This window comes from Eublepharis macularius, chromosome 15 (assembly GCF_028583425.1).
Source record: "Eublepharis macularius isolate TG4126 chromosome 15, MPM_Emac_v1.0, whole genome shotgun sequence".
In the NCBI taxonomy this organism is placed as follows: domain Eukaryota; kingdom Metazoa; phylum Chordata; class Lepidosauria; order Squamata; family Eublepharidae; genus Eublepharis; species Eublepharis macularius.
The window spans coordinates 29,424,908-29,437,281 of NC_072804.1; the positions used below are offsets into that span (position 1 = coordinate 29,424,908).

The window sequence follows — 12,374 nt, forward strand, 5'->3', positions numbered from 1 at the left end:
AGAATTCTACTTAGTAGGGCTTAACCTCCAGGAAAGCATCCTTAAGAGTGCACTGTTAGTTTCCAATACTTGCTGTAAGTCTGGCTAGTGAATATCCTGCAGTAATTTACTAGCCTAATTCCCAAAACACCACGCACCACGATTACACGGGTTTTGACCTCCCTGCTCACCAAAGCACTGGCATTCCAAATTAGAGAAGTTTCCCTACGTGATCACCCCATTGGGAATGCTGACTTGCCGTAAGAGGGCAGCTATTTAGCTTAAGTTATCTCTTTTATGGAAGGGCTGCTGCTGCAGAAATTCAAGAGATGCATCGCAAAGTCCTGTGCTCACTAAAAAAACTATAATACGGAATAGTGATGATTATTCAGTAAGAGCTGAACAACAACAACAACAACAAAGAAACCACAGGGGTTCATTAAAGAGAGGGAAACTATTTTGGGGCAACGAATGAGAGAGGATACGAGCTTTTATTCCCAGGCTGTACATCACTCTATTGCATGGCCTATCAACTCCTGAGATAGCAGCAGCGCCTGCAGAAAACCAGGACGTCATTAAAGGAAGCGAGGCCAGCAGGGCCGATGACATTTCTGCAACGTAACCATCCCAGGGTTACAAAAATAGCACATTGTGTAAATGGACCCCATGTGAAGCTTCTCATATGATACACAGCTATTAAAATCCATGGATTAACCCACACTGAAAGAGCGCCTGTCTGAAGAATGGGTCTGTCTGCCTGTCTGGCTGCATGGAAAGGGGCGCCTTGCAAATAAAAGGCTTGAGCCATAATCAGTCTATCAGCTCCTCTTGCTTGCCTAAAATTATAGATTTTCCCCCTCCCACAATGACTAGTTCCCATCAGGTGGCTATTAACAGCTAGGTCAGCAGAGCAGGTTGCTGCACACCAGACAAACCTCAACCAGCCAGGCCTGACCCAGACAACTCATAAAACTGCAAAGGAAAAAAAAATCCCTCTGCAGTGACTCAGTCATTATAGTTGGCCAAGCAGAAGAGCTGCATCAGCGGCTGATGTTACATCATGCAGCTAGCAGTGGGAAGCAAAGAGAGAATGAGGTGAAGAAATCGTCCCTCGGAGTTGCAAAAGCACTTGGAAATACAAAGGATTCTTCTGAGGAAGAATTTGGGTTTCCTCTCCTACAGCAAGCAAGTGCTAGTTTTGCTTCTCTGGGGGGGAGAATGGAGGGGAGAATGGAACACACCATTGTCAGGGCCAGGGGCCTCATTCCTCCATAGGGATATACTACCCTAGAGCCTTTAAAAGCCAAGCCTGGTTGGGATTGCCAATTGACCAAGAAGAAAAAAATCCTAGCCTGCTCTGGATGTCCAGAAATCAGCAAGGGACCCTTTTTGCGGTGCAGTGATGCTAAGTAAGATTACCCACTATTGGGTGTAGAGTAAGAAGCCCGTCATAAGGCACAAGAGCAGAAGCCAGCAGAGATAAGTTGGCAATCCTATCCAGAGTGAATTGGGGGTGGTAGTGTCAAGTTCAAAGGCTTCCCACTGTTCATGGGTGGCAGAACAGACGTAGATTTGTCACTTGTGGCAACAACAGATTTTTTCCCCTACACAAAGACGATAGGTGTGTAGGAAAAGTGCAATGTGAAGCTGTCCCAATTCCTAAAGCTTAAGCCAGGCAGACAACTCCAAAAATCTACTGTGAAGTTTGTTTTGTTTTGTTTTTAATGTTATGAGTTTTTTTGTATTATTTCTTGATGTTTTTATTGTACCAATCGAAAAGCAGCTTTTAAAAAAAATCTCATAACTAAGCAAACTGGTTCACATCATGTTCAGGCCAGGCACAGCCTTCTCTCAAAAGGGCCAAAATATTTTGACAAGGCAACTTGTGTGAACTGAAGAACTCAGCCAACAATTGTGTATAAAGAGACAAGACTGGAGGTGCATCCTGCAAGCACAAGAATTCATGATTTGAGATGCCCTATGTCTGATGCATGAAAGCCTGACAAAATGTCAAAGAACAGATGGTTTGTGCCATACGACTGTCATCTCATACTCTAGAACATGGCAACATTAAATGTATCTCCAGAAGAAGGATCTTCTGTCTAGACAGACATAATAGAGGAAGAAGGGGGGGGGGGCGACTACAATGTTAGCTGAAAACCCACAGCAATTCCTACCCACCATATCATGCAGTTGGGGTTCTTCTCAGTTGTACAAGGAAATCAGCTATAGTTACCTGCTATCTGCTACACAAGTATCTCCAAGCTACATCTATATCCAGCCTGCGCTGCCTCATGCAGAATGACTGAAACTGTATTTCCAGATTTCACAAGACTCTTCTCATTGCAACTATAACCTCACCTAAACATTCAGCCAGTTTATCACTCTGACACTCCCAGGTGCTGATGTCCCACTTCCAGGTATAAAACCAATGCTCCATCCTGGTCTTTGCTCATTTCCTATTCTCCTATATTGAAGGAGGAGCCATGGCTCTATGGGCCAGCATGCACATTGAATGCGGAAGGTCTCAGGTTCAATCCTTGGCAAGACCTTTGGGAGAGACCTTCGTATGCATGAGAACTTGGAGGGCTGCTACCAGTCAGAGCAGTCCATGCATAGCTAGACAGACCATAGGCCTGGCTTGGTGTAAGGAAACTTTCAGACGTACATACATCCTCGGGGAGGAACTGTGGCTTGGTGACAGAGCTTATGTTTTGTGCATAGAATGTCCCAGGTTCAATCCATGGCATTTTTAGATGAAAAGGGCCGGGTAATAGGTGAAGCAAAAGACCTCTGAGACCTTGGAAAGCCACTGCCAATTGGAGTAAAAAGCACTGACCAATGGTTAGACTTGGTAGAAGCAGATCCATATATCCCTCCCACATCAATCTGCACTGTAAACAAGGAACAGGTGCATGAGCAGGAAGCTGACAGCACAACTGCCATTTAGAAGCAATTGCTGTCCTACCTGTAGTTTGTGGTCCTTGTGTTTTCCCCCCTCCTCCTGCATCAAATAAATAGTGTTACCAATCAATTGTTATGAACTCCAATTCCTGGATTGTCTAGCATGCATTGCGGACTCCTCCCACCACTGTTCAAAACTTTAAAAACTCCCCCACCCCTCTTTAAAATAATGCTAAATGTCCACAAATGTTCCTGAGCAACAGAACATGATGAAAGGACATGGGGAACTTGAGCTGAGATCCAGAAGCAGTCAGTTCTAATGTTTGTTGGAATGCAGGTACCGGTCAAGCAGCTGAATGGGTACACAGAGGCAAGCTCATTATGTAAAAAGAGCGAGAAATGGCACTTGAAATGAAGGAAGCGGTAAGAAAGAGGGCAATGTTTTCATCCACCCTTCCTTTCCAAAGAGCTTAGCGCAGCATACGTGCTTAGCTCTTCCTCATTTTATCCCACAACAAGCGTGTGACATAGGCAGTGCTGAGAGAAAGCGACTTGCACAAGGTCACCATGGGCAGGTGACGCTGGTCCACCATGTTCCTCAGCAATCCTTAATAACACTCAAGCAACCAAGGTTGTACTGAAAAGCATCTTTTTACTCTCCTGTTCTGTCCAGCTACTACAAGGTCACGCGTTTCCTCAGCCTTGTGTTCCCCTGCCACAGGAGGTGTGAGTTACGTCACTCACATCCCAGGCACCCTTGACCTGGCCTAGTCCAGTCCCAGGCCTCTCCGGGCTAAAGCACATCTTAACATCTCGCCTCTCTCAGGACCTGAGCTGGACCTGCCCTTTCCTTGACCATCCCACAGCCCAGGGAGCACTTTGTTGCTGCCTGCTGCCACCCCAAAACCTAGCCACTCTGCCCTAGCCTGCTGGTGGAGGGCCTTGCCCTCCCCATGGGCCTGTGCCTCAGAACCAGTTTTGCTTCCCCCACAGGGATGGCAGCTCCTGTGGCATCCTCGACCCCCCATTCCTGCTCTTTACACTCATCATGGGAGCCCACCACCCCATCTTCAGACTGGAGTCACTCAGCATAGGGCTACACTGTAAAACCGCAGTCCGTACACATAGTCTGATACAGTGTAATTTACCTCAACAGCTTGCCAACTCACACACTGAAAGTTACCACTATTTTCTAAAAACCCCTTGTAAGTTTCCGCCCAAAGTGGTTGTTACCCACCCACGGGGCCTGACACAGAAGCGCATGAAGATGACTTAATAGGTAACCGAACAATGATGTTACCCACCAGTTTTGTTGATATAAGCAAATATATACCATTCACCAAGCAATGGGAGGCGGAGGGGATGGATGAGCAGATAGAAACGTGCAGTAAGCAGAGCAACGCAGACTGAGGTGACCTACAGTGCAACCTCGTCTGCTGTTATTTCCAAGCCTTTCGCTGTGGGCTGCTAGCCTCAGTGCTGCACACACAATAATTAGGCGTCCAGATCATCAGACGGGAGGAGTGGATGTAACGAAGAGGCAGCTGAAGACACCCCCCCACCCCCCCAGCTTTTGCTGCACAATTCTTCCACATCATTAAGCCCAGCAATCGCTTTGAACAACCCATATTTATTTGGGAGACACTCGATTTGGAGCGCTAAATTGGTAGCGTGAACACTGCAATTGAGAACTGTGAGCTAAGGCTAAAAAACACAGGATAACTACCGTTGCCCATGCTAGTGGTGTGATCTAACACCGCGATGTCTGAAAACCAGGCAAATAAAGAGCTGGCTGTGAATGTGGATGTGTCAGCATTAAGGGGTTAAAGAACCACCCCACCCGTAAGGAAACTTTGGGGCTTTCCGGTTTACTTGGAAAGCTAACAGTGCAATCCTAAGAAAAGTTACTCCAGTCTAAGCCCATTGAAATCAATGGGCTTAGACTCTTTTTAGGGCTGCCCTGTTATATGTCTCCTTCTCTCCCCTATCTCCCCTCCTCTTCTGTATTTGACCAGTTTGAATCATGCATCTGACAAAGAGAACTTGATTCTCGAAAGCTTATGCTACAATAAAATTGGTTAGTCTTAAAGGTGCTACTGGACTCTTTTTGATCCTGTTAGGGAAGGAGGCCATGATGAAGGTTCAGGCATGGGTGGAGAAAGAGGAGAGAGAGAACTCCCCCCTACACACATCCACAGAACTCAGGGTGCCCAATGAACTTGATGGGCAACAGATTAAGAGACAGACAGACGGAAGTACCTCTTTACTCAGCAAGTAATCAAATTGCGGAATTCCCTGCCAGAGGACATCATGAAGGCCATAATCATAGATGGCTTTAAAATGGGATTAGATATATTCATAGAGGAAGAGTCAAAATGACTACCGGCCACAGTGACTAAAGCAAATCTCCACATCCAGAGGCAGTCCACCTCTGACTGCCTGTGCTAGAAGTCAATAGTGAAGGAAGGCCTTTGGCTCTGCGCCCTGTTTGGTGGCCTCCTGAGCACGTGGCTGGCCGGTGTGTGAGACAGGATGCTGGACTAGATGGACCACTGGTCTGACCTAGCAGGGCTCTCCTCCATATGTTCTTGTTTTCACAGATAAAAATATGAACACTGATCCTTGCATCTCCTCTGTCCTTGCTCTAGCGGTGTGCACACATGCGCCCACAGCCAATCACTTTCTTACCCGCTGTACATTCACATTCATTTTCTTTGCAACAGTATGTCCGTCACCATCCTAAGCAGCTGGGTTTGGAAACTGACCGCAACAGTTTCAAATGGGTAAAAACTTAAGACCGTGTAATCTCACAATAAATATCATTGCACTGACAATAGAACTGCTGTAATTCAATACACATTATGTATCATTAGCAGCTTGATAGGTAGCTAAGCAGGAGATCAAAGGGAAAACAATTCCTTCACATTTAGAGTTTAGACAACAGAGAAAGGATTAACTTAATCACAATCTGGATATTGTCATGAGATTTAAAAGCAAAAAAAAAGTTCTTGCAAAAAACATATTGTTGCCCTGTGTTATACTTAACCATTCAAAATTAACCCCCACCAGACAATATATAAGCAGTATATAAGCAGCAAATCAGGTACAAGACAGAGACTTAATGCACATGCAGAGTGATTCCGCACACATTGGATAATGCACTTCCAATCCTCTTTATAGATCATTTGGAATGGATTTTTTTGTGTGCAGAACAAAAAATCCACCTCAAACGACTGATAAAGTGCATTGAAAGTGCATTATGGCAGTATGAAGGGAAAGCATTGAAGTGTAGTGTTTATTGTTTGTATGTTGCCTTCCCCTTTTTTCCACCCCCCCCTTCCCTTTCTCTTTTTCTCCCTTTTTCCCTCCCCTTGTACTATCGTAGTTTTTTGTAGTTCATTGGTTTAGATGTTAAAAATAAAAAATATATTTAAAAAAAAAGTGCATTATCCAACGTGTGCGGAATCAGCCGACGTTGAGTTTATGAGAACGTGCATCAAAGCAAACTGAACCTGTCCCTGCATAGCAATATATCTTTTCAAGATTTGGGGAGGGAGCTAAAATCTCAATAGGAGCAATTCAGGTGCATGGGCAAGAACAATTTTTTTAAGGTTTCCCCCAAACCAAAAGTTTCTCCCAAAAGCAAAAATAAGGACAGTGATTTACCAGGGAGAAGTACCAGAAAATGGAGCAGTGGAATGGAACACGGACGGTTTTCAACTCAGCTCTGTGGCTGGCTGCTGCAGGCATTTACAGTGAAATATCTTGTCTTCTGCTGTTTTGAAAGCCAAACTCAGTCATAAAAACACACAAGAAAAGCACAATTGCCTGAGACTGTATTAACAGTACAAATATGACACCATCAGTGGGTCTGAAGCTTTTGAAACAAGACCCCCACTTCTAAACTTGCTATACTTTTTGGAACCCACCTGCAAAGTAACTCTATGCTCCTGTCCTTTTCTCTGGCATATAACACAGAAATTTCACATCTGTTAACACTGAACAAGTTTATAATTTAATTTTAAATGGTTGACATTTATAAGTATAAAGTATTTCTAAGCAACACGCCCCTTTTGCACATTATCAGATTTGCTGCTGAAACTCCAAGAGTCTCCTCGCCCACCTCACCCTGTCTCACCTCCCTCTCTTGACTTCATGACCTAACTACAAAAGGAAGTCACTTTGGAGCCTGATTCAGGCTAAGAACTACCAAATGAAGCAGGTGCAACGTTTAAAAAGCTATTTTGCATATTGCAGTGCCTTAGTGTTCATGCGCTTGTATTCATATGCATGCGCAACGCAGCACAGATTAATACACTACTGGCCCATAAAGAAATGCAACATCTTCCTAGCGACTGTAGCAACCCACGTGGCATGCTAACAAGGCAAAAGTAAGGACAGTGATATGCTAGAGACAGTTTCCAGAAAACAGAGAGTATCCCTGATAAATAAGAACTGCTGCCACTCCAAAACCTAACCACCCTCTCCCCAGCCAGCTAGTGTAGGGCCATAACCATCCCATAGGCTTGTGCCTTAGGATGTTCTACTTGTCCCACAGGGACGGCAGCTCCTATGGCATCCTGAAAACCCTGCTCTTTATGTTCCTCATGGGAATATACAATCAGAATAACAGTTTTGTTGCTCTAACATATTAAACTCCTACTTTAGGCCCAGCTAGGAGCAGCAAGGCCTCATTTACACATGCAAGAGAATGAGACGAGAATAAGGAGGCAGAATGCCAAGCGGATGGAATAGACTGTGCCACTTTAGGCTGCAGGTGCAAGACCACTGGAGGGATTGTCACATTTTGTAATGCTCTTGCATATTTAGAACTTCCTGCAAGCCAAACACCAGCACAAAAAACAGAGAGAAGAGGCAAAATCTCTCTCCCTGTTGAGCTAGCTTTCCACATGCGGGGAGCTTTGAATGAGCAGGAACATTCAAAGCTGGACCTCATCATCTGCAGCCTGACATGGTGCATCCCTTACTATTGCACCACCTCCATCTTTGGCATGCGCCAATCAGGCCACTGTAAGGATCCTCCAAGGAAGGAGACGGCGACTTCCCAGGAACGTGGCCTGGCGGTCCAACTGTGTCCTCATATGTTTTTAAAGCTGCATTCACAAATGCAAAACAGGTTCAGTATTTCTGGTCTCACACACACACACACACACTGTAATAACAGCAACGTTTATTATTTCTTAAACAGCTCAAAAGTCAATATGTAATATCAAATGTGAAGTTTAAAAGAAAATAGAACCCTGTCCATAAATTTACAGACCTACAAGGAAAGATGGTAAGGTAGACCATGAAACAAGAAAGATGCTAAACCAAAATACCTCTGCTAATTAGAAAATGTGCACAGGGTGTGTCTTGGAGATAATTAACATGTGGGAGAGACAAAACTATAGGAATATCTGGAGGTCACAAGTTCCAAAGTGAAGGTGCTGCCACGGGAAAGCCAAGACAGCAGATGCGATCACTGGTTTAATTAAACAGTTGGTTACCAGAGGAGAGCAGGAGGATGCCAGAAGGGAAGAGCCATTAAGGAGTGAAAATGGGCAGAAGCAATACAGTGCAGGCATTTTTTTAAAAATCAGATTTTAGAAGAAAGATAGTGAGGAATGCAAAGTGAACATAAAGCAAATGGAGTAAAAAAATATGAGAAGACCTGGCTAAGGGCAGCGGCATAGGCCTAGCTTGTAACATGCAGGAGCATAAGGTGATACAGTTCTGCAAGGTGGTATAATCTGCTATACTCAGAAGCGTGAATGTGAATCCAGATGTTCCATTCATGAAGAATCATGTTCAATAAAGCCATATGGAGCTATCACAGCGCTGCACTTTTCCAGAGAGAAGAAGTAGCCTTTTCAGTTGTGAATAGGGGGGGGGGGTACCATGGGAAGGGTCTGAATGTGGCCTGCCTTGGCCATATTCACACAAACTATTCAGTAGTAGGCATATCTCATGTTGAAAATTGGACACAACATTTCTCTCTCCAGGAATTAAACCATCTGATTATGCCCATGAATATGACCTTAGATTTTAAGGTTTGAAAGTGCTTCAGCACAGCCGAAGTTGGGTCTGCAATCAGCTCAACACAGCAAACTCTGGTCCATCATCTTGCAAGGGTCAGAAGCAATTTCCCCTCTCTTGTTTACCCAAATGCCAGCAGTATACCATAGAGTCTTGCTGTTGGACAAGATAAAATTAGCCAGTATTTTATTGTGTGCTCAAAAAGCTCCTCACACCAAGCATGTTTAAGGAAAAGTAGGCCTCTGTCCTCTGTCATAAAAGGGACCATGTATGCCATCGAAGTTCCCATCAAAGCAAGATGCAGGATTGTGAAAATATATCAACAGATATTTTACAACCAGGCAAAACTCCGTGCCCCCAGCTCTCACCATTCTGCTATAGACAGCAGCGCCTAGTTTAAGAAGACAGCATTAAAGGCAAAATTTTCACCACTTCAGGTTAGAACTAAACATGACACGTAGTTCTAGTGATTTGTCTGTGGGGAGGAGGGGGATATATGTCTAGAACCAACAAGCAAGATTGCAGTCATAGGGGCCCTGGTTTAAAAGGGAAAGCCAACACGGGAAAAAAAAGAAGGGGCTGTCTAAACCTTTCCCCACTGAAATATCATCACTGGGTGGAGATACAAACAACACGGGCATGGTAAGGGAGGAGTTAAAGCACCTCCCCACCCACGCAAGCTCATACACACCCCAGTCTTCTCCTTTTAATTGCAATCTGCAAGACTGTTATCTGTAAAAGAAAAAGGCTGGGAAAATAATCAGGAAAGTACAGGCATCGTGCAGCTCTTCCCTTAGTTAACTTACAAGTTGTACAAGCCACTCTCCCCCACTCGGTAGAGACATGCCCCCAGGAGCTCAGGAAGTTTTTCACAATCTGATTTTATGATACTCGTGAGTAACACTTGTTTGCAGCCATATTTGTGATATAAGATGGGACAGGATCAGAGAAGCCACCAGCTTGGATATATTTTCAGGATCTCCTATAGGAGATGATTACTTTTTATCCAGGATCAGCATCTCCAATATTACAGCCTCAGTGATAAAACAGAGGACAGGATCAGATCTTCAAAAGCACTCTGGAAACAGAGAAACTGCCGAATTTCACCCATTTTCTCAAGCTAATAACAACGTTTCACCTACTGGCTAAAAAATCACTCGCTATGCTAAACCATACTCAAGAACCAGTTCTGCAGAAACCACTCTGCTCAACAGAGGGGCCACAAATCAAGAAAACAAACGAGGATGCTTTCAAAAAGTTTACTGTTGGTAACTGAACCTTCTAGAGTCTCATTCTTCTTCCCATCAGTAGATCTCTCAGAGAACCTGATCTATTCTGACTAGGGTTGCCAAGCTCAAGGTAGGGCCTGGAGTTCTCCTGGAATTACAACTGATCTCCAGACTACAGAGATCAAAGGAACGGCAACTTCACAGGGCAGACTCTATGACATACCATAGAGTCTACACGAAGAAGTCCTAGAGAGACATCACATCCCTTCTGAGCTCCCTCCCTTTACCAATCTCCGCCCTCAATCCCTAAATCTCCAGGAATTTTCCAAATCAGATTTATCAACCCTAATTAGGACTCCAGGCACTTTCTCTTCCCTCCTTTTTTTCTCAATCAGCATTAATTTCACTAACTGGCATGGTAGGAGATACTGAGCATTCAACCAATTGATCAACTGTACACGGAGACAGACTAGTCATAGTCTTGGAACTGGGTGCTTGTTTGCCTAGTGGCCAGAATGACCAACAAATGCCCCCAGACATTCTGCACAAAAGTTTCCCCTTTTCTCCTCTCTTACTCACTAAAAGGACAAAGCATCGATATGGGACTGATTAAATATCATCTACAGCACTATTTTAAGCAGTTACATCTTTCTAACTTCATTGAAGTCAGTCGGTTTAGAAGGGTGCAACAGATGGCACTGTTAAATTCAGCGGGATATTCCCATTGGAAAACTTTCACAGAGGGGAGGAGGCAAGCAGCAAAAAGGAATACAGACACCCCACAAAGGCACCAGACACAGGGCATGGACAAGCCTGGTGGTATTTTGCAGGCGTTTGTTTACATCAGTTCACAGAAGCAAGAGGCTATTTCTTCTCAATCTCAAAGTAATTACAACAAGCAAAAAGGCCCCAATTCCACTCCTTGCGCCAATGGCGTAGCAAGGGGCAGGTCCTTCTCTTAGTCAGGGGGAGGACCAAGGATCTAGTCCAGGGTGGCTCACACCTGCTGACTTGACCTCTCTCTAAGGCACTCTCACCACGGAATGGGATGGCCTGGCCAGCTTTGCACCTTAACGCATTTAGTAATCTCTTCTCTACCCACCTCAAGGTTTGAATATCCTACCTCTCCTGCAGCAAAATTAACTTTGTTACAATCAGAGTAAAAGCTGACATATGTTACACAAGTAAGGAGTTCTTCTTTGCTCCAGGGTCATAAAATACTCTCCACCCAAAGTTAGTTTTGTAACGTCTCTGTCATTACATAGTTCCTACAAATTAGGGGAAGAGATTACTCCTATGCCTATCCCTTTCCCATGTCATCACCGTCCTCACTTCCTTGCACTTCTGATCAGTTACATCTTGAGGGCTACATTCAGGCATCGGCTCCTCTGTATTTCCCAAGAGCACAGTTCATAAACTTCTCCAATAATTCAGTTATTAGACCAAATAAGATAAACTCGCAATAGCCCTGACCCTCTTCATTAAGAAAAGCAATCACAGCCTGGCAAGAAGAGTACAACTGCAGAGCAAAGTTGGAACATATAGAAGAAAAATACTTTTTTAAATTAAAAAAAAAGGTTATCCAGCTTTACGAGGCATGTGGATTTCTTTGTTAGTTCAGAAATACAAGTCTGAAAGCCAGCCCGGGACATTAAAACAGCCCTGGAGCAAGCTGAGAAAAAATACAGCCCCCGTGTGCCGGCAATGTTGCAGTGAGTGACCACTGGCTGGGATCCAAGCCACTGCAACCCTCCCATTATCACCATGATCCAGGTCTGGGTTGAGCAGACCCTATAGCAGTGTCGGAACTACAGGGGTGTCTTGGCTTAGCTTGCTCCTTGCCACCAGCCGCCCCTCTAACGGAATGTCCCACTAGGAACTTTTCCAGTAGGGGCAATCCATCTGTGAATGAATGGAAATATTCACAGACACCCATGGAAACTCTCCTGAGCAAGCTTCACTAACTGTCGTACAGGAGCACCACCGTGCCCCTTTCACAGCCCCTGTTCTTTTCAATAGGGCTTGTGCAGGAGAACTTCCCATGGATTGCACCTTCATTCTAGTTTTCTTAGGAGTCTCTTCTGGCAGGGATTACCAAAACTTTTAAGTCAGCAGAGGAGTTTCTATTATAAGCTCCTTGAATCTTCAAATGCAGGCACTTTGCACACTGACTAGCTCGCAGCACAAATTTTTCTCTTTCAGCACTCAGACTTTATGACATAACAG

The 12,374-nt window shown here is 44.5% G+C and overlaps 1 protein-coding gene across 1 annotated transcript in view; it reads right to left on the reverse strand.

Annotated features, from left to right (window-relative positions):
- Positions 1-12,374, reverse strand: part of SLC9A1 (solute carrier family 9 member A1) — a 109,203-nt gene that overhangs the window by 93,379 nt on the left and 3,450 nt on the right. The gene's annotated exons all lie outside the window — the stretch shown is intronic.